The 20,667-nt window shown below is 41.9% G+C and overlaps 1 pseudogene; it reads left to right on the top strand.

Moving 5' to 3' along the window:
- Nucleotides 1-27: 27 nt before the first annotated feature.
- On the top strand, nt 28-1,666 carry LOC135492566 (uncharacterized; annotated as a pseudogene).
- Nucleotides 1,667-20,667: the final 19,001 nt, after the last annotated feature.

The following is a 20,667-nucleotide window of genomic DNA, read 5'->3' as shown; positions in this document are numbered from 1 at the left end:
GCTTATGGCCCGCACTCTACAGATCTCATGGCTTTGGATTCGAACGTTATGTCAGCCCCATCAGGCGCCCCTTTGAGGCATTTCACCCCTACGCCAACCCCAAATTCGTCCGGCATAAACGTCTTTGCTCAAACGTTGGCCCAAGAGCGGAATCCATATGTATTCCCTCCGCCGAATCTCGTTCTACCCTTAATCCGTTTCCTAAGGCAGCAAACAGTGCCCTTTGTCACAATGGTAGTTCAAATGGCACCATCATCTTCAGTTGCTCTGCCGTTGCTTACCGATCACCGCCGCTCATCATTCGCCCTAGGGCGTATTGGGGATAAGGGTATCGTTAACATCCCCTCTAAGCAAGGTTTTATTTTAGACAATTTTGGCCTAAAGTTCGCTCTAGTCGTGTACAGGTTATCTTTCAAATAACGCGCCCTATCGCCCTATCGTTTCAGGTGTCGACAAAAAGATCGCCATTCGGTGAAGTCAATTTACGGGATATTGATAGTCGCCTTCGGTATTTAGACGAGCTTAGCGCTACTTCAGACAGCGTCAAAAGGAAGTGCAGCATTCATACTAGTCTCTCTAATTTCCTGTCTCAACTCCCCCTCAAGCCCACTTTGCATTCCTGTACTCCGAACGATGTAAGAAAATTTCTCGTTTGGAGAGATAATAACGGTAAAACAAAGGTCCACAAGATAGCTTGTCCTTTTCTCGGTGAAAAGGGCAAGCCCCGTTGTGCTTGCCCCCTTAGGCTGGCGTCGGGATCTGTGGTTAATCTGGTGCAGAAATTGGCTTCCATTTTTGATGACGAGGGAAGGGGTAAGGATTGGCTCGGTTGTATAGGCAACCCAGCGAAGGCTTCAATAGTTAAACGTTATCTTTAACAAGTCTCTGAAGAGCAGGCGAAGGCCCAAATCTTGCCCAAACAGGCCAAACCTTTCTTCCTTTCTAAACTAAAAAAATTATCTGCTTACAGCGACAATCAATTCCAAAGGCCAGATCTATCCCTTAAGCAATACTTCGTCCTAGTCAGAGATCAAGCGTTTTTCAAATTACAATTTTTTGCAGGCGATAGGCTCTCCGATTTAGCTCGAATGCCTAGTCAGGGTGTTCGTTACCTCCCTGATAACTCTGGTTTTGCTACATCACATTCCTTCACAAAGGTCATCCGCAGAACTGACGGTAAATGCAATACTTTTGTAATCAAAAGATGCGAGGATAAGCTCGTATGCCCAGTCCTTGCCATCGAAAGATACATACAATGGGCTAGATCTTTCGGCGCAAATCTCTCGCTCGGCTATCTATTTAGGGTTGTCGCGGAGTCTGGCAGGGTGTTGGACAAGAGCGTAGGTTACTCTGCCATGTATTCTCGTTTCGTCCTATATCTCACGACACTCGGCATTTACGAGGGCGAAACCCCCCCCCCCCCAGCTTGAGAGCCGGTTGCGCTATTACCTTAAAGCTCTCTGGAGCCGCAGAGTCAAGCGAAGAGGCCATGAAGCACGTCGGCTGGTTCTCAAAGAATACATGTGATTATTACACCAGAGAGGCGTCTCTAGAAGATGCTGCTGAAACCGCACAGCGCCTCGCATCCGTTGTTCCCTTCGCCGACGAGCTGGGAAGTAGTTTCGGGAGGTCCTCAACTTTCAGCCAACTGCCCCCCGCCGTATAGCTGTGCTTTCCCAGGTGATTATCGTGTTTATGCCATTCATTTCTAGGTTATTGGGCCTACTGCTCGCGGCCGAGCATGTCTCCGACTGTTACAGCCTTTTTGGGCTATATCTGCACTGTAATTAAATTGTTGTAAAGTTCTGCTATATATGACAGGTCAATCTCGAAATGTTAACTCGGATATCATATAAATGCGATTTTGGGACCAAGATATTTTCTAAATCTTTCTCCCTCGTGTATACTCATTAATAAAACTCTCTTTGCTTAATCATTCTGGTTGCTTCAGTCTCTTCTTTTGTTTCGCTTTTCGTTCTCTGTTCCTTTGCGGTGGCTCTACCGTTCGGAGGTTTTGGGAGTTTTGGGATAGTTTTGGGGTATGGAGGCCAAGAAGTCCTCGGAAAAGGGATAAACCCTTTATTTCGCCACTCCAAGCAAAGTTGTTCGTCTCTCCCAATACTCCCAAGCGAGACGATGGGTGTCGCCGAGGATGTGTGCACACCCCTGGCGACACCTAACGTCGAGCGGTAGTATAAATATGCCCACCCATTCGGCCTCGTTCACTATTCTCTCTCCTGTCTAGGATAGGTGTTGCAAGTGAGGTGCTCTACACTTCGGCTAGACTGCTTGTGCCCCCCGTCGGGTTAGAAGGCTCAACCCCCGCACGGTTAAGTTTTGCCCTCCCTCCTCCCCTTTTTTGGCTTCACCATTTTCTCGCTGAACAACTTTCAAGCAAAGTTGTTCGTCTCTCCCAATACTCCCAAGCGAGACGATGGGTGTCGCCGAGGATGTGTGCAAATCCTGCTCGGTGGCCAAAAATCAGGCCAAGAATTTACCGAGCTCTGCCAAGTTGCCGCCCCATATACTCAAAGGGAAAATTTTTCTGGCTCATAACCTAACCACCATGAGACTGGACATTTAAATTCCCAAAAAATCCGTGGTCAAAACGGCGCAAAGCGGTCTATTCGCCCGTTGAATCAAACTTGGCCCAAAACGCTCGTATCAATTTGGCGGGAGAACGCACGCTGTACCACGCTCTGTGTCACTAAACGCCCCAGTCGCATCAAGAAATCATTGCGCCCAACACACTTTGGTTGATAGGAGGCAAATATCTGTAGCTCTACCTCACTAAAGCTGTTCTGCATAATAAACTAACTCGATCGGTAGACACAGCACGGATAATTCAAAGGAACAAACCATTTATAAACGAACTACGTCCGGGGATGGACATATTTGGCCGATTTTGAAAGTGTGGAGTGAGACCTGAGTCATTTATTTCTAAAGGCCACTTCGTATAAGTATAATTTAAATTCCAAATACAGTCTAAAACTTTACATTTTTCCGAAATGGTTGGAGATGTTGACATCATGCTTTCACAAAATGTTTGAATGACGAACGTAACGGGTAATTTTGAAGGGTTTTTTCCGTTAGGAAGTCTTGCTCGTTGGCAGAAACAAATAAGTTTTTTAACCAATTGAAAGGAAAGGCATCACATACCAAGCTGTCGTCTACCAAGTCATCTTCCACTCTACGATAGTAGTTCCAAAAGTCAACTTCCACATAAGCTTTAAAACAATTCAAGGTTTGACTGAATTATCACGCTATTCCCATTTAACTATCAACTGGATCAAGGTATTAAAGCTCTCCGTGAAACAATCACTTCGAGCGGATCCATGCAGTGGCGACGACGCGCTGCGCGGGGACGAGGAACGGCATTGCGGAAAGAGCGCCAAGAGTTGGGCGTGCTAAATAACGAATAACGCCGTTTTCTAATATATAAAGAAGTCGAAACAGAGGGTTAGGAATAGCATTTGGGGAGGGTTAGGATTATAAGGTTGGGTAGGGGTCGAAATTTAAATGAGGGCTTACTTAAAACACAGTGTGGCAAAGCAATTGCATTACGGGACTCGCGAATAAATAGTCCTTGTCTTTCTTTGATGCACTGTGGCCATTTTCACGCAAGACCCGTAAAGTATGACGTTAGTCCCAAAATGACAGTTTGAGTTATCATGATTTCCGGTCACTTCGCCACTCGGTCTTCACATTCGAATGACGTAGTGACTGCATCCATTGATGGTTTAAACTAAAGAACCAGCTTCAGTCTACAGACTACAATCAGCAGGCATCGCTTACCCTTGCTGTATTATTGGCAAGGTTCGATAGGCAAATTCCATAATCTGCCGGCAAAATGCAATTTGCCTTTCAAACCATACTTTAAGAGTCGTTTTAGAAGAATGTTAATCAAATTATCTGTAACGTCTATATTGAGAAGCGTTTTGGTCATCCTTATCAGCAGATATAATAGCAAAGTACCTCTATGGGACGAAGAAAGTTTGACACACTTCCTTATCGTTACCAGAAGACATTCGTCTGATGTTACATTTTATTCATAGGACACTGAAATGGGAATGAATCAGAGATAAAGAGATCAGCATGGGTGTTGCTATGAGACAGGCGGTTTTTGAACATGTTGTCGATAACTTAAGTTTTAAACATGTCGATCTAAAAATGAAGGGCCAAACATTAAGCCAAATCATGTGTGTTGCCATATGTCTGATAACAAAAGGATGTCTCACTGTTAATTATTGGCACGTCGGAGACAGTTATTGCGAATTGAGTAAGCGCAATGGTAGGTGTATGGAAAAGGGTGAGCTTGGTTACCATCAGGGATCACGAATGCTTCAAAAGAAGGTAATAGGCCATCAAAACAACCCCATCTGTTTTCTTTTGAGCATGTTGAATTGTCAAGAAGGTTGTTTGGAGCTTGCTTCAAATAGCTTACAATTTCTGTAATTTCCATTTTCTCTCGAAGGCATCAACTGGTCAGATTTCCGGCGCCATCAACGGAAGTTTTCTCCTGCTACTTTTTCTAGAACTCGGCCCTTTAGATTCGTTGTCTGTCATTTTACCGCCCCCCCCCCCCCCCCCCCCCCTCCCAAACAGGTTACTACGCCGCTGCAATGATGAATGCCTGACTCGTTAAGTTGGCTCAAGTGTCGTGTCCTGTCGGTGACATCTGTTAGATGTTCCCCGAGTCTGGTCAAAAGGACTTTGCAGTTTCCCAGATGTAATCGTTATCAGCAATTATAGATTTCGCAATTTGCACTGAATGTATCAGCTTTTCATGTCTCGGGGATAAACCACACCTGAAATTTAAATGCGAAGAATCAAGAATAAATGAATACTAAGAATTTGGAATGTCAGAGGCGCGGATTAACTCATTGTGTTACTGGGCAGTTGTACCCTCCATTACTGTAATTGGAGAGCTTTGTTTCTATTGTGTTACATGGTATACCGATAAAACTGTTTAGGGATCGGAATCTATTAGTCTCCGGATGGTGATAGGTCACCACTGTAGGTTAATTGTGGTATAACACCGATAACTGCGAGGACATTATGTACAGCGAGCATTCATAGCGGCGTCGAAATAAGGAAATCACTGATTTTGACGCGAAGGTGAATGGTTCGATGACGTCTCAGATATTCTGTTCAGCACAGGTATATGTATACACGGGATCTCCCGGCAGTACTCATACCACCCAAACATATCACAGATTACCACCGCAACCTCGAGTATCTTATAGCAACATCTTTGGAAAATTCAGGAGATGTTTACTTTTTTATTTACGAGTATAAGCCAAATACTCATGTGTTTCGGGTGAAATACAATGGCTCATATTTCCAGCGAAAGCCGAGAGGATCATTCAGCTACTTTGATAAGTTCCTCTTGATTTTTGATGGCCCTGAAGTCTACATGTATGATTTTACAAAGGGTATTGTAAACGGTAGTCTAATTCTGCCCAAGGAGGGGAGGCATTGTCTCGAAAAAGAAGTAAACTACCACATACATGCCGTGGTTTTATTTTTAAACTTTGCTGAAAAGGCCTTCATGATGTGCGTTGATGGCCCACAGAGTATATCTTTCTTTGACTACTACGTAGAAACAGGCTCAGAGCCTGTTCTACGGTTAACTAATAAAACGCATCTTCACTTCCCTCATGTTGACAAAGTAAAGCCAACCTGGTTCGACCACAGCTTATTCGTAGTTGGTTTTATACATCAGCGTCAAAACTATTTGACTGTGGCCGTATATCATTACAAGCAAGGACAATCATCCGGGTATAGCTTACTTAAGACACACTTAATCCAAGGCAACTCAGGCGGGGCAAAATCTTTTGTCATCATATCAAATCCAAACTATGGAGTTAAATTTGTCCTCTTAAAAAAATATCAGAGTGGGGTGATGTCAGGCTTTGGGTTTGTCATTGAGTGTAACAAAAACAAGCCTCTACAAAAGGCCTACATAAGAAAAATCTGCACACACGTAAGTCTTGAAAAATATACAGGTGCCAGTGTTCTAATAAATAAGAAAGGCCAAATATTGCACTTGATTCGTTCAAAGCATTTAAACTCAAACACAATGTATGTGGTTAAATATACAAGAGCAGACTGAACAAGAAAAATCCTTGAATATTGGCTCTCGATCATAACTTGTCCACTGTAATGTATTTCTCAGTAGGCATCACTTACTTTCACCTACCACATGGTGGTTTTCCGAGTTTCGTTTGAGGACCTCAAACAATGTCCGAGATCTTTTTGAGCCGGTATTATCTGCCCCTGCTGAGCGACGACTGGTGTTGACGATTCCTGACGATGACTGGTTTTGTAGGGGGGCCAATTAGGCCATTCGAATCAGCCACCATCAACCATTGTTTGATAGGACTGGCTTCCTAAGATCTGGATTAAAAGATGACCACGCTAAATGTGCGCATTATCAGGATCTGCAGTTTTGCAATTTCAGTGGAATATGCCAAAACACCCAAAGAGGTATTTTTAGATCTTCAAACTGATGTTGCATCTTTGGCTTTGGTGTTTGAACGAAAAATGTTGGCATCTGAGTTTTGATTCCTCTCATTCGTCTGACTTCTTTTGTTTAAACACTGAAGCCGGAGACACCATGCCAGTTTAAAAATCTCAACATATACACTCCTTGGGTGTCTTGGAAAACACTAAAAACAATATGAGGTAAATGTCAATTTGATGGACGGTTAATACAAGGGTTCAGTTGAAATAGGTACTCCTCGATTTGAAGCTGGATAATCTCGGAATCAGGCGGTTAGTTACTAGCTCAAAATTCTGACATTATAAACTAGGTCATTCACCTATATAACTTTTCGAGTGCACTTGCTTTGTACTACATCAGTGACAGACTGTCTTGATAAACATTAAACTGGGCCGTAGCTAGAGGGGCTTGGCGCGGAAGGGAGGGCAAATGAGAGTTACAAAAACGTGTTTTTGCGGTTTTTGGCTGATGTTCAAACAGATGGAGGACAAAAGAGGTGTTTTGCCCCCCCCCCGCCATGACGAAAAAAAGCGCGCTGATGACCAGCAATATTACCGTAATCATCTCAAAGATGACGGTATCAAGAAAACAAATATCAGCTGTGTAACATTTAACGGTTCTACTACTTAATTATTAAGGGTAATAGAAAGATACGGTACAGACGCAGAATGAGAGTGATGTTTCTACCACCTGTGATATTAAAAATTGGCAGCCATGATAGGTTGCTTTATAATCACGTGACTGGCGCCATTGGTGTCCTGACAGACATCCGTGGTAAACAGGATTACAACGTGTGCATGTTTCGGCTGAATTCAAAGCAAGGTATATTCGTTCTCACCTATAGGACAATCCTTCATGTAAACAAATTAGTGTGCGCTAAACTGTATATAGCAAGCCGTGCACTGGTCTATGATAGATACATCGTCTTAAGTTGCTGGGAGGAGCAAAAGTATCTGACATTTATGCTCTTTGACGTCAGGCGTGGCATCGGCACTAGGAAACTAGTCATACCGGAAATGGACCCGTGCGTAAGTGGGGTGTATGTGTCGAAGTTCGATATTTTGCTCCGACACGGGACATTAGTCATTGATTGCAAGCGATATAGCCAGTCTGTCATTAGGATGTATTCATTTAATCTGAATGAAAGCGCCGTTATTAGACCTTCGTCCAAAGGCGCTATAGAAATAAACGTCCCGGTGTCTGCTTACGACAGATTTTTCCTTGGCGAAGACTTCGTGTACTTTATCATTGGTGAAAAAGAAGGGAACGATTATTCAGGATTGTATTTATACTGGTTTAGAAGAAGCAAACATTTTACTCTCCCAGGCTCCAGCACCGAATTTAGTTCCATTATCAACTTTACAGATCTCCAGTTATTAGGTTACAGCTATTGGTTTAGGGAATCAGACCGCCTTATAATTCTAACTGCGGTCCTTGGAAGGAATAACGAGCAAATATTGACAGCATTCTTTGGATTTAGAATCAGCTGCGTCATGAGCCGCGTCGATACAACCTTAGCCATTGATCATGTTGATATTGATTTGAGATGCCAGATTTCCAGAAGCAAGTTAAAGGACTTCATCCAAATGTTAGACAGCACGGTCTATCATATTGTAAGGGTTTCCAAGTCCGTGACGAAAAGGTATTGGAAACACGTGGAGATATTCACAACAAACGACTGATCATCAAGGGCCAATTTTTATATGAACAATTTGAGTTGATTATGACAGAGTCTTTCTATACAGTATAGAAAGACTCTGATTATGAAGAACACAGGTATCTTGAGTTTAGGGAGATGCTATTCTAGGTTTTTTATGATGCGCGAAGTGTATCATCATGTCGCCTGGCCCCCGCGGATAATAATGTCGACAGAGATGGAAAAGGTTGACGTTTGTCGGGCACGTAAAATCACTGATGAATTCTAGGTGCAAGTGATGAACAAAATGTCCTTGGCGCTCTTAGAAAATGGCCTCCTGTTCACATATTTTCGCCTTTTTGGCCATGGATATGGGCATGATAGTGAAAAGAGATGTCTTTACAGTGCTAACTATGAAATCTATTGAAGGGCAGTTTGATACGGCGAAGGCTGAAACTAGCTGTAGTAAGCTGGCTGGAGTGGTTTAGTTGTAACCCTTTGTTCCAGGTAAGGAATTGCCACAATGCTGATGGCAGCACCAAATTTTAAAGGAATTTATCGTTACCGGCATGCTGCAGCCAGCTAGAAAGTGGTGATGACTCATGACTTACAGGTAACAGTAGTTCAGTAAGTGAAGTCAGAATACAATTTAAAAAGCTTTAACTATTATTCATGAAAGTCGAGTGGTCACAATACAGAAAACAATCCTGAATAAAGAAACGAACAGTATTGGCAGTCGACAAGGACATGGATTTCGGTAATCATTTACATAAAACAGAGAGAGTTGCTAACTCCTCCCAGAACTTTTTGTGGAACCCCCAAGTATTAAAAAATTCACTGACTATCGTAGAGAAGAACTCGAGAGTAACAGTGACAGTGACAGTGTACCATTGATTTTTTAAGTAAAGCATGGTGTTGCGATGATTTGAATTTTGTGCTGTCTAAGTATTTCCACTTGACTAATTCCTATGCCAATGGGCTGAAGAAACTAAGTGTTAACCGTTTCATTGCCAAATGCGACTGTGGTCGATGTGGCCTTATGTTACCGTGTGGAAACTGCGACCACATTCGTTTGGGCAAATGACTTGACTGCATCGCTTGAATCTATAGTGCGGTTCGAATACATTTTCTTCACAATTTTTGGAAGAAACAAAAAGTCGGATTTGACGATTATATCAATTCGTCTCGTAATGTTCTCTCAAGGTGTTTCATCAGGTTCTGGGAACCATGGCATGATCGAGTCAGAATCCATCACTGCGATGTTGGTTAGAAGAAGGTTGCACCGACAACTCTGTTGTCAAGGAAACATGTCACCTTAGTTAAGGGATAGGAATTTATTTTTTCATCGTTTTCTTTGCCACATTTCAAGCATTTGTTGGTAACTGACTTTTTGGTCGTTTTATCTTTGATCTGCAGTAAGCCGTGTCGATGATAGAATTCTTCATTGTATCAACTGTGTCATAACACCAGGAGCTGTCGTCACTATCAGGTTGTCGGGTCACAAAGGTGGGCAACGTTTCCTCGTCCTTGACATCTAGGAGAATTAAATCACCATCGTCATTAAGAAAAACTGAAAGGATGACAAGATAATATAGGTGCAGAAAACATGGCATGTCAATTAGTCCTTAATAAGTAGGTCAGTAAGTTAAGAAAGTAGGTCAGTTCAAACCACCTCATCATAAGCTGAAGTTGCCAAAAATGTCGAGATTAGCTATAAAGGTCGTTAGGTGAGCGTGTAACGAAAGATGGTCAGTTGAAATGTAATCCACAGAGTCGCTTAAGTTTGATGCAAACATGAATAACTTGGCGTTAGCAGTCATCAATAAGTAGGTCACGAAAGTTGGTCAGTCCAAATATGCCTAAAATAAAGTAAAGTTTGATATTTATCACGACCACCTTGGCTCGAACTGTCATTTAGTGGGCCAGTAGATCATACAAGTAGGTCAGTTCAAACCAACTCCTCATATGCTGAAGTTTAATACCAAACGTCTAGATTAGCTCTAAAGGTGAAGGTGCGACAGTCACAAAATATGGCCAATCTAATGCTCATAAACTGAAGTTTGATGCAAAACATGAATAACTTAGCGTTAATGGTCATCAATAGGTAACGAAAGTGGGTCAATTCAAACATTCAATCACGACTACCTTAGCTCGAACGGTTATTAAGTCACAAAAGTGGCTCAGTCCAAACCTTTGAATTAAAACCAAACACGACTACCTTAGCTCCGGCGGTATTTAATAATGTTGAATTCCATGACAATCGACAGATTTGACCTTGACCTAATGTCCACAGTCACAGACGTCAAGGTTTTTTAATCATAACAGTGGGTGCATCCTCGAATCATTCCCTCTTCCACATTTTAGGTAGCCGTCTGACTTTGCGTGGACAACGCAGTGGGTGCTGCTCAATAAGCAGGAGAGTCATCTCAGCAATAGTTTGCCTTCCCACCACTGGAGCTTGGGAGTATGGTATATCGTGGTGATCATCGGCGGGGTGCCGCTCGAATAATGGATTGGCAAATCCCCTTAATCACCAGTTGTTCGGCAAAAGCTGACGTTCGGACTATAATTGATTAAGCAGTCAAAACTTTAGAAATACCGGCGCCAAAATTCAGATTTTAATCCATTTCTGCCCATAATCAAATCACTTCTGGTCATCACACATATCAACAATCCCTGATACATTCAGGGTGATACATTGTTTAGTCCTCGAGTTATCCTGCTGAAACCGCAGATTGGATACGGAGAGAGAGGGAGAGAGAAAACCAGTAAAAACAAGGAAGACCACCATTTTGGTATTCGCGGTCTCAATAAGTCACTGCAGCAAGGACATGTTCCCTCTCGCCTAAAGTCGGCCTTTGAGAAACCAATGCTAAAAAAGCCGTCTCTGGACAAGGATGAGTTACCAAGTTACTGGCATGTATCTAGTTCTACATTTATCCAAACTGATTGAACGAATCATTGCTTTTCGAGTACGGGATCACATGACGAGGAATCAGCTCTATCCAAATCAAATCGATCCGCTTATCGTCAGTGGCACAGCACTCACAGTGAGCTTCTGATGGGAACCGTGTCCCCTTGCCAGGAATTGGTACTCTGTGTGGGGAAAGCACTTTCTGAATCAGATATTGAGCTATGGCTCATTTGCTGGAACCGTGGCAGCAATCTCCCTAGCTGAGGTTAATTGTCTTCATAATATACAAAAATTGAGCAACGTGCTTGCAGGCTATAAAAGTAATAAAGTTTTTTTTATTGCATGTTCTTTATTTTTCGATATTTCGTACTTGTTTGATGGCGGTAAAAGCAAACTTTTACCTATCAACAAGGCTGTGTTGATCATCGAAATCTGATCAACAAGAAAATGTGTTTTGTAAGCAATGTCGTGAGCACAAACAGATTTAACCAGCCGTAAAGTTTACCGACGACTGAAACTTGAAAACAACTACATGTGCTATTCACATCAATATCTATTTCATAGCCAGTTCCAGACAATAAAATGATGATCGATTCTTCAATCATTCTTCGAGCAACTATGTCAGAGGAATGTCGGATAAATCAGGAAAAGCTGTCATATGCGTTATTGGGGGGGGGGGGGGGGGGGATATGCACCCTCGTTTTTTCATCTCTATTTATCATCTTTGGTAACCACCTTTGTGTCTTTCTAATCGGCAACATGTTCGTTGTCCATGACGATCACCTGACTCGGTGGCTCAAGTGTTGATAACCTTTCTGAGTCCTGTGACATCTTTTAGATATTCCCTGAATCTAGTCAGTAGGTCTCGCGGTTTCCCTAATGAAGTCATTATCAGTATTCACAGTATATATGCACAATTTGTACAGAAGGCATCAGCTAATCATTTCTTTTGGAAGAACCATACCTGATGCTGTGCTTGAATGTAATAGGGATGTCGAACGATCTACATGTTCTGACACAGTTACAATCTGAGGAATGTTCACGAATTCTCTGTGTTAATTGGCCAATCGTCTTCCTGTTCTTGCAAGATAGTGCCCTTGGTAATATGACAGCCCCTGAAAGCCAAGGACAACACGGTTCGGGGGAGAGGATTCTTAGATGGGCCCCCATATGAAGTAAGAACATAAGATTTTAGCGTTATTTGGGAAATCAGACCAGACATTCCAGATGGTGCCATTCACAACTATTAGAATACCGACCACAGTATTGGATCGACATGTACACGTATCTCAGATTTGGCTTATTATCCGGCATAAGAGTGGGAAAGAGACCCTTAAGTCAGACTGGTTTCGGCAATGAAGCGGGAGAAAGCCAAATAAAGCTGAATAAAGCTGAATAAAGTGCGAAGAAGGGGTGAGGTGCAAGAATTTCTTTTTTGCTTTACTCTATTTGACCGCGTAGAATGGAGAAGGAAACTAGGCTTATTGCTCATTATGTCACTAGCAAACTATTAGGGATTTGAACCTGATAGTCCTCGGGTATTGGTGAGAGGTGGTCCTTGTAGCCAAATGTGTGGATGACTGCAAAGCAATTATTTACAGCGAGCATTCATGATCATTGTGGCGTCGAAAAAAGAAATCACTGATTTTTACTGTAAGGTGAATGGTTCGATGACGTCTCAGATATTCTGTTTAGTAGAGGTACATGTATACCCGGGGTCCCCCGGCAGTATTCATACCACCCAAACCTGTCACAGATTACCACCGCAACCTCGAGTATCTTATAGCAACATTTTTGGAAAATTCAGGAGATTTTAACTTTTTAGTTTACGAGTATAAGTCAAATACTCATGTGTTTCGGATGAAATATAATGGCTCATATTTCCTGCGAAAGCCGAGAGGATCATTTAGCTACTTTGATAAGTTCCTCTTGATTTTTGATGGCCCTGAAGTCTACATGTATGATTTTACAAAGAGTATTGTAAACGGTAGTCTAATTCTGCCCAAGGAGGGGAGGCAGTGTCTCGAAAAAGAAGTAAACTACCCCATATATACCGTGGTTTTACTTTTAAACTTTACTGAAAAGGCCTTTATGATGTGCATTGATGGTTCCCAGGGTATTTTTTTCTTTGACTACGACGTAGAATCAGGCTCAGAGCCTGTTCTACGGTTAACTAATAACACGCATCTTCACTTCCCTCATGTTCACAAAGTAAATCCAACCTGGTTCGACCACAACTTATTCGCAGTTGGTTTTATATATCCGCATGAAAACTATTTGACTGTGGCTGTATATCATTACAAGCAAGGACAATCAAACGGGTGTAGCTTACTTCAGTCACACTTAATCCAAGGCAACTCAGGCGCGACAAAATCGCTTGGCATCATAGCTGCGCTAATTCTAAAAAGCTAAAAAAACTACTATTTCTGTAAATGTCTAAAACTTTACTGTCTGATTTTTAAAAAAGTTATTAAGATTTTCAATAATTTTGAAGATACATTCGTAGTAATGTTTTCTTCCCTTTTGGTCGGCTGCATATTCGCGGATTTTTGGACTGTCAATTCGCGAAGTACAGAAAAAAAGGAACTACAATTAGTGGTAATATACAATATGAGCAACAATGTTCAAATCAATAGGTATATGATCAAACGCAATATGTCTGTATCGATTTAGCAGAATTCAATACAAAAATATATGATATGTTCTAAACATGATAAAGAAATTAAACAATTGAAATAATTGAAACAGTTGAAACGAAGTTACCCAAAGTATGATTTACTGCATGGTTTGAAAGATAACGTGAGCAGACAGCTTTGACTATGATGAGGACAAGCCTACAAGACTGCGTTGTTCCATTAGAGGTTACCTCAAATCAGTCATGTCCTATTTCTCAATTCTCTGGTATGATCATGTGTTGGTAGAAGATAGATGATGAAAACAAGTTATTGCAACAAATGCCAAACTTTCCTTTATGATTGGCAACGGTTGTAACCCTCACCTGGGTTTGGAGTAACCGAGTGTAACAGTCAAGTCATCGCCACAAGTGCAACACTATTTTCATAGAGCCCGAAAGTCTCAACGTCGTGTGCAACGGAAATGACATACTCTTCATACATCGATGCCTGTAACGTAATGATATGGACATAGTAGCCACTGTTGTTGTTCGTGTAGAAAACTCGAGAATTACTGATGTATATATTTGGTTTTTAATACACTTGTAGGGAGTTAAAGGTAAATCATTTTCATTCAACGGCTACGCCCATAGCAAACTGGAAATTACCGGAGCATCGTAGAAGCAGAAAAGGAGTTGAGTGTAGGTATAAAGGAGGTGATCTTTCTCGCAATATGTCGTAGTGATAGCAGATGAGAAGATTAGCACTGCCCAGATCGTTCTTTTGTTAGCAATGCAACCTTCTGCCTAAATGTTATAATGCATAGCACGGATAATTCAAAGGAACAAACCATTTATAAACGAACTACGTCCGGGGATGGACATATTTGGCCGATTTTGAAAGTGTGGAGTGAGACCTGAGTCATTTATTTCTATAGGCCACTTCGTATAAGTACAATTTAAATTCATAGTATAGTCTAAAACTTTACATATTTCCGAAATGGTTGGAGATGTTGACATCATGCTTTCACAAAATGTTTGAATGACGAACGTAACGGATCATTTAGATGGGTTTTTGTTTCCGTTAGGAAGTCTTGCTCGTTGGCAGAAACAAATGAGTTTTTTAACCAATCGAAAGGAAAGGCATCACATACCAAGCTGTCGTCTACCAAGTCATCTTCCACTCTACGATAGTAGTTCCCACTTCCACATAAGCTTTAAAACAATTCAAGGTTTGACTGAATTATCACGCTATTCCCATTTAAATATCAACTGGATCAAGGTATTAAAGCTCTCCGTGAAACAATCGCTTCGAGCGGATCCATGCAGTGGCGACGACGCGCTGCGCGGGGGCGAGGAACGGCATTGCGGAAAGAGCGCCAAGAGTTTGGGTGTGCTAAATAACGAATAACGCCGTTTTCTAATAGAAGTCGAAACAGAGGGTTAGGAATAGCATTTGGGGAGGGTTAGGATTATAAGGTTGGGTAGGGGTCGAAATTTAAATGAGGGCTTACTTAAAACACAGTGTGGCAAAGCAATTGCATTACGGGACTCGCGTATAAATAGTCCTTGTCTTTATTTGATGCACTGTGGTTATTTTCACGCAACACCCGTATTGTATGACGTGAGTCCCAAAATGACAGTTTGAGTTATCATGATTTCCGGTCACTTCGCCACTTGGTCTTCACATTCGAATGACGAAGTGACTGCATCTATTGATGGTTTAAACTAAAGAATCAGCTTCAGTCTACAGACTACAATCAGCAGGCATCGCTTACCCTTGCTGTATTATTGGCAAGGTTCGATAGGCAAATTCCGTAATCTGCCGGCAAAATGCAATTTGCCTTTCAAACCATACTTTAAGAGTCGTTTTAGAAGAATGTTAATCAAATTATCTGTAACGTCTATATTGAGAAGCCTTTTGGTCATCCCGATTAGCAGATATAATAGCAAAGTACCTCTATGGGACGAAGAAAGTTTGATACACTTCCTTATCGTTACCAGAAGACATTCGTCTCATGCTACATTTTATTCATTGGACACTAAAATGGGAATGAATCAGAGATAAAGAGATCAGCATGGGTGTTGCTCAGAGACAGGCGGTTTTTGAACATGTTGTCGATAACTTGACTTTTAAACATGTCGATTTAAAAATGAAGGGCCAAACATTAAGCCAAATCATGTGTGTTGCCATATGTCTGATAACAAAAGGATGTCTCACTGTTAATTATTGGCACGTCGGAGACAGTTATTGCGAATTGAGTAAGCGGAGGGGAAGGTGTATGGAAAAGGGTGAGCTTGGTTACCATCAGGGATCAAGAATGCTTCAAAAGAAGGTAATAGGCCATCAAAACAACTTCATCTGATATCTTTTGAACATGTCGAATTGTCAAGAAGGTTGTTTTGAGCTTGATTCAAACAGTTGACCATCTCAGTAATTTCCGTTTTCACTCGAAGGCATCAAATCGTCAGATTTCCGGCGCCGCCAACGGAAGTTTTCTCTTGCTATTTTTTCTTGAACGCGGCCCTTTAGAATTGTTGTATGTCATTTTGCCGCCCCTCCCTCCGACCAAAAAGGTAGCTACGCCGCTGCAATGATGAACACCTGACTCGTTGGCTCAAATGTTGACTCCCTGGCTGTGTCCCGTTGGTGACATCCGTTAGATGTTCCCCGAGTCAGATCAACAGGACTCTGCAGTTTCCCGGATGTAGTCGTTATTAGCTTTCACAGATTGCGCACTTTGCACGGAATGTATCAGCTTTACATGTCTTGGGGATAAACCACAGCTGAAATTGAAATGCGCAGAATCAAGAATTAACGAATACTAAGAATATTGAACTTCAGAGGGTGGGTGTTGCGAAGCAATTGCATTACGAAACTCGCGTATAAATAGCAATGGTCTTTTTTTATACACTGTAACCATTTTCACGCGAGACCCGTAGTATGACGTGAGTCCCAAAATGACATTTTGAGCTGTCATGATCTCCGGTCACTTCGTCACTTGGTCTTCACATTCGAATGGCGTAGTGACTGCATCCATTGATGGTTTAAACTAAAGAACCAGCTTCAGTCTACAGACTACAATCAGCAGGCATCGCTCACCCTTGCTGTATTATTGGCAAGGTTCGATAGGCAAATTCCGTAATCTGTCGGCAAAATGCAATTTGCCTTTCTAACCATACTTTAAGAGTTGTTTTAGAAGAATGTTAATCAAATTATCTGCAACGTCTATATTAAGAAGCGTTTTGGTCATCCCTATCAGTAGATATAATAGCAAAGTACCTCTATGGGACGAAGAAAGCTTGGCACACTTCCTTATCGTTACCAGAAGACATTCGTCTCATGCTACATTTTATTCATTTGACACTAAAATGGGAATGAATCAGAGATAAAGAGATCAGCATGGGTGTTGCTCAGAGACAGGCGGTTTTTGAACATGTTGTCGATAACTTGGCTTTTAAACATGTCGATCTAAAAATGAAGGGCCAAACATTAAGCCAAATCATGTGTGTTGCCATATGTCTGATAACAAAAGGATGTCTCACTGTTAATTATTGGCACGTCGGAGACAGTTATTGCGAATTGAGTAAGCGGAGGGGAAGGTGTATGGAAAAGGGTGAGCTTGGTTACCATCAGGGATCAAGAATGCTTCAAAAGAAGGTAATAGGCCATCAAAACAACCCCATCTGTTTTCTTTTGAGCATGTTGAATTGTCAAGAAGGTTGTTTGGAGCTTGCTTCAAATAGCTTACCATTTCTGTAATTTCCATTTTCTCTCGAAGGCATCAACTGGTCAGATTTCCGGCGCCATCAACGGAAGTTTTCTCCTGCTACTTTTTCTTGAACTCGGCCCTTTAGATTCGTTGTCTGTCTTTTTTGCCGCCCCTCCCCCCCTCCTAAAAAGGTTTCTACACCGCTGCAATGATGAATGCCTGACTCGTTAAGTTGGCTCAAGTGTCGTGTCCTGTCGGTGACATCTGTTAGATGGTCCCCGAGTCTGGTCAAAAGGACTTTGCAGTTTCCCAGATGTAATCGTTATCAGCAATTATAGATTTCGCAATTTGCACTGAATGTATCAGCTTTTCATGTCTCGGGGATAAACCACACCTGAAATTTAAATGCGAAGAATCAAGAATAAATGAATACTAAGAATTTGGAATGTCAGAGGCGCGGATTAACTCATTGTGTTACTGGGCAGTTGTACCCTCCATTACTGTAATTTGAGAGCTTTGTTTCTATTGTGTTACATGGTAGATAGATAAAACTGTTTAGGGATCGGAAATATTAGTCTCCGGATGGTGATAGGTCACCACTGTAGGTTAATTGTGGTATAACACCGATAACTGCAAGGACATTATGTACAGCGAGCATTCATAGCGGCGTCGAAAAAAGAAATCACGTGAAGGTGAATGGTTCGATGACGTCTCATATATTCTGTTCAGCACAGGTATATGTATACACGGGATCTCCTGGCAGTACTCGTACCACCCAAACCTGTCACAGATTACCACCGCAACCTCGAGTATCTTATAGCAACATCTTTGGAAAATTCAGGAGGTGTTTACTTTTTAATTTACGAGTATAAGCCAAATACTCATGTGTTTCGGGTGAAATACAATGGCTCATATTTCCAGCGAAAGCCGAGAGGATCATTTAGCTACTTTGATAAGTTCCTCTTGATTTTTGATGGCCCTGAAGTCTACATGTATGATTTTACAAAGGGTATTGTAAACGGTAGTCTAATTCTGCCCAAGGAGGGCAAGCATTGTCTCGAAAAAGAAGTAAACTACCACATATATGCCGTGGTTTTATTTTTAGACTTTGCTGAAAAGGCCTTCATGATGTGCGTTGATGGCTCACAGAGTATATCTTTCTTTGACTACTACGTAGAAACAGGCTCAGAGCCTGTTCTACGGTTAACTAATAAAACGCATCTTCACTTCCCTCATGTTCACAAAGTAAAGCCAACCTGGTTTGACCACAGCTTATTCGTAGTTGGTTTTATACATCAGCGTCAAAACTATTTGACTGTGGCCGTATATCATTACAAGCAAGGACAATCATCGGGTTATAGCTTACTTAAGACACACTTAATCCAAGGCAACTCAGGCGGGGCAAAATCTTTTGTCATCATATCAAATCCAAACTATGGAGTTAAATTTGTCCTCTTAAAAAAATATCAGAGTGGGGTGATGTTAGGCTTTGGGTTTGTCATTGAGTGTAACAAAAACAAGCCTCTACAAAAGGGCTACATAAGAAAAATCTCCACACACATAAGTCTTGAAAAATATGCTGGTACCCGTGTTGAAATCAATAAGAAAGGCCAAATATTGCACTTTATTCGTTCAAAGCATTTAAACTCAAACACAATGTATGTGGTTAAATATACAAGAGCAGACTGAACAAGAAAAATCCTAAGATATTGAATCTCGATCATAACTTGTCCACTGTAATGTATTTCTCAGTAGGCGTCACTTACTTTCACCTACCACATGGTGGTTTTCCGAGTTTCGATTGAGGACCTCAAACAATGTCCGTCTCTTTTTGAGCTGGTATTATCTGCCCCTGCTGAGCGACGACTGGTGTTGACGATTCCTGACGATGACTGGTTTTGTAGGGGGGCCAATTAGGCCATTCAAATCAGCCACCATCAACCATTGTTTGATAGGACTGGCTTCCTAAGATTTGGATTAAACGATGACCACGCTAGATGTGCGCATTATCAGGATCTGCAGTTTTGCAATTTCAGTGGAATATGCCAAAACACCCAAAGAGGTATTTTTAGATTTTCAAACTGATGTTGCATTTTTGGCTTTGGTGTTTGAACGAAAAATGTTGGCATCTGCGTTTTGATTCCTCTCATTCGTCTGACTACTTTTGTTCAAACACTGAAGCCGGAGACACCATGCCAGTTTAAAAATTTCAACATATACACTCCTTGGATGTCTTGGAAAACACAAAAAACAATATGAGGTAAATGTCAATTTGATGGACGGTTAATACAAGGGTTCAGTTGAAATAGGTACTCCTCGATTTGAAGCTGGATAATCTCGGAATCAGGCGGTTAGTTACTAGCTCAAAATTCTGACATTTTAAACTAGGTCATTCACCTATATAACTTTTCGAGTGCACTTGCTTTGTACTACATCAGTGACAGACTGTCTTGATAAACCTTAAACTGGGCCGTAGCTAGAGGGGCTTGGCGCGGAAGGGAGGGCAAATGTCCCTCCATAAGCCTCTTTTACACTACACAGTTTTTTAACCCGGTTAAACCGTGCCGTGCTCGACCCGGGTCGAGCCCGCCTCTGATGTACCATTTACACTACGCACAATAATCCATCTCTGTCACCGCGCCAATTTACCTGGATCGACGCTCCGTCCTCTGTTTGAGGTAGGAAATTCTCCTTGGCATTATTGGCATCTGCATCATCTGTTGCTGTGGAGGTCGAAGCCCGACTACTAGGCCTAGTGCTGTCTGCAGATTCGCTGCCTGAGGCTGCTGCGGACACTTTCTTCGCTTTTCCTTTTGCCTTGGGTTTCTTTTCTGCCGATTGTAGCAAAATTGAAAGCCTGGACATGGGCCTTGTACCTAGAATCTCGTGAATTTTGTCAAAATATGCCCATTCCTTTCTACCTTTTCCAGAGCGAATGTTATTGTCTAAAACTTCCCGATATTTCTTCTTCAGCTTCTTGATCTTTTCTTGACACTGCTTTCACTCCCTGTCAGGGAAACCAGCTTCCTCCAGTCCTTTCGCAATCTCCTTGTACAATTTCTTGTTATGGCGTGTTCCTCCTAGTTGGGCCTGGGTAACATCTTCCCCCCACAAGGCAATCAATGTTTTGGTCTCATCTGCCGACCACGCTGCACCACGAGTTGCCACGTGTTTTTTTGCCGAGATGCGCTCGACGCGGGCCGAGCGCGGTTGAAAATGCGTAGTGTAAAAGGGGCTATAGAGTTACAAAAACGTGTTTTTGCGGTTTTTGGCTGATGTTCAACCAGA

This window comes from Lineus longissimus, chromosome 8 (genome assembly GCF_910592395.1).
Source record: "Lineus longissimus chromosome 8, tnLinLong1.2, whole genome shotgun sequence".
NCBI classification, from domain to species: Eukaryota; Metazoa; Nemertea; class Pilidiophora; order Heteronemertea; family Lineidae; genus Lineus; species Lineus longissimus.
The sequence above is the reverse complement of the archived record's forward strand: the minus strand, read 5'-3'. Positions and strand labels throughout refer to the sequence as shown.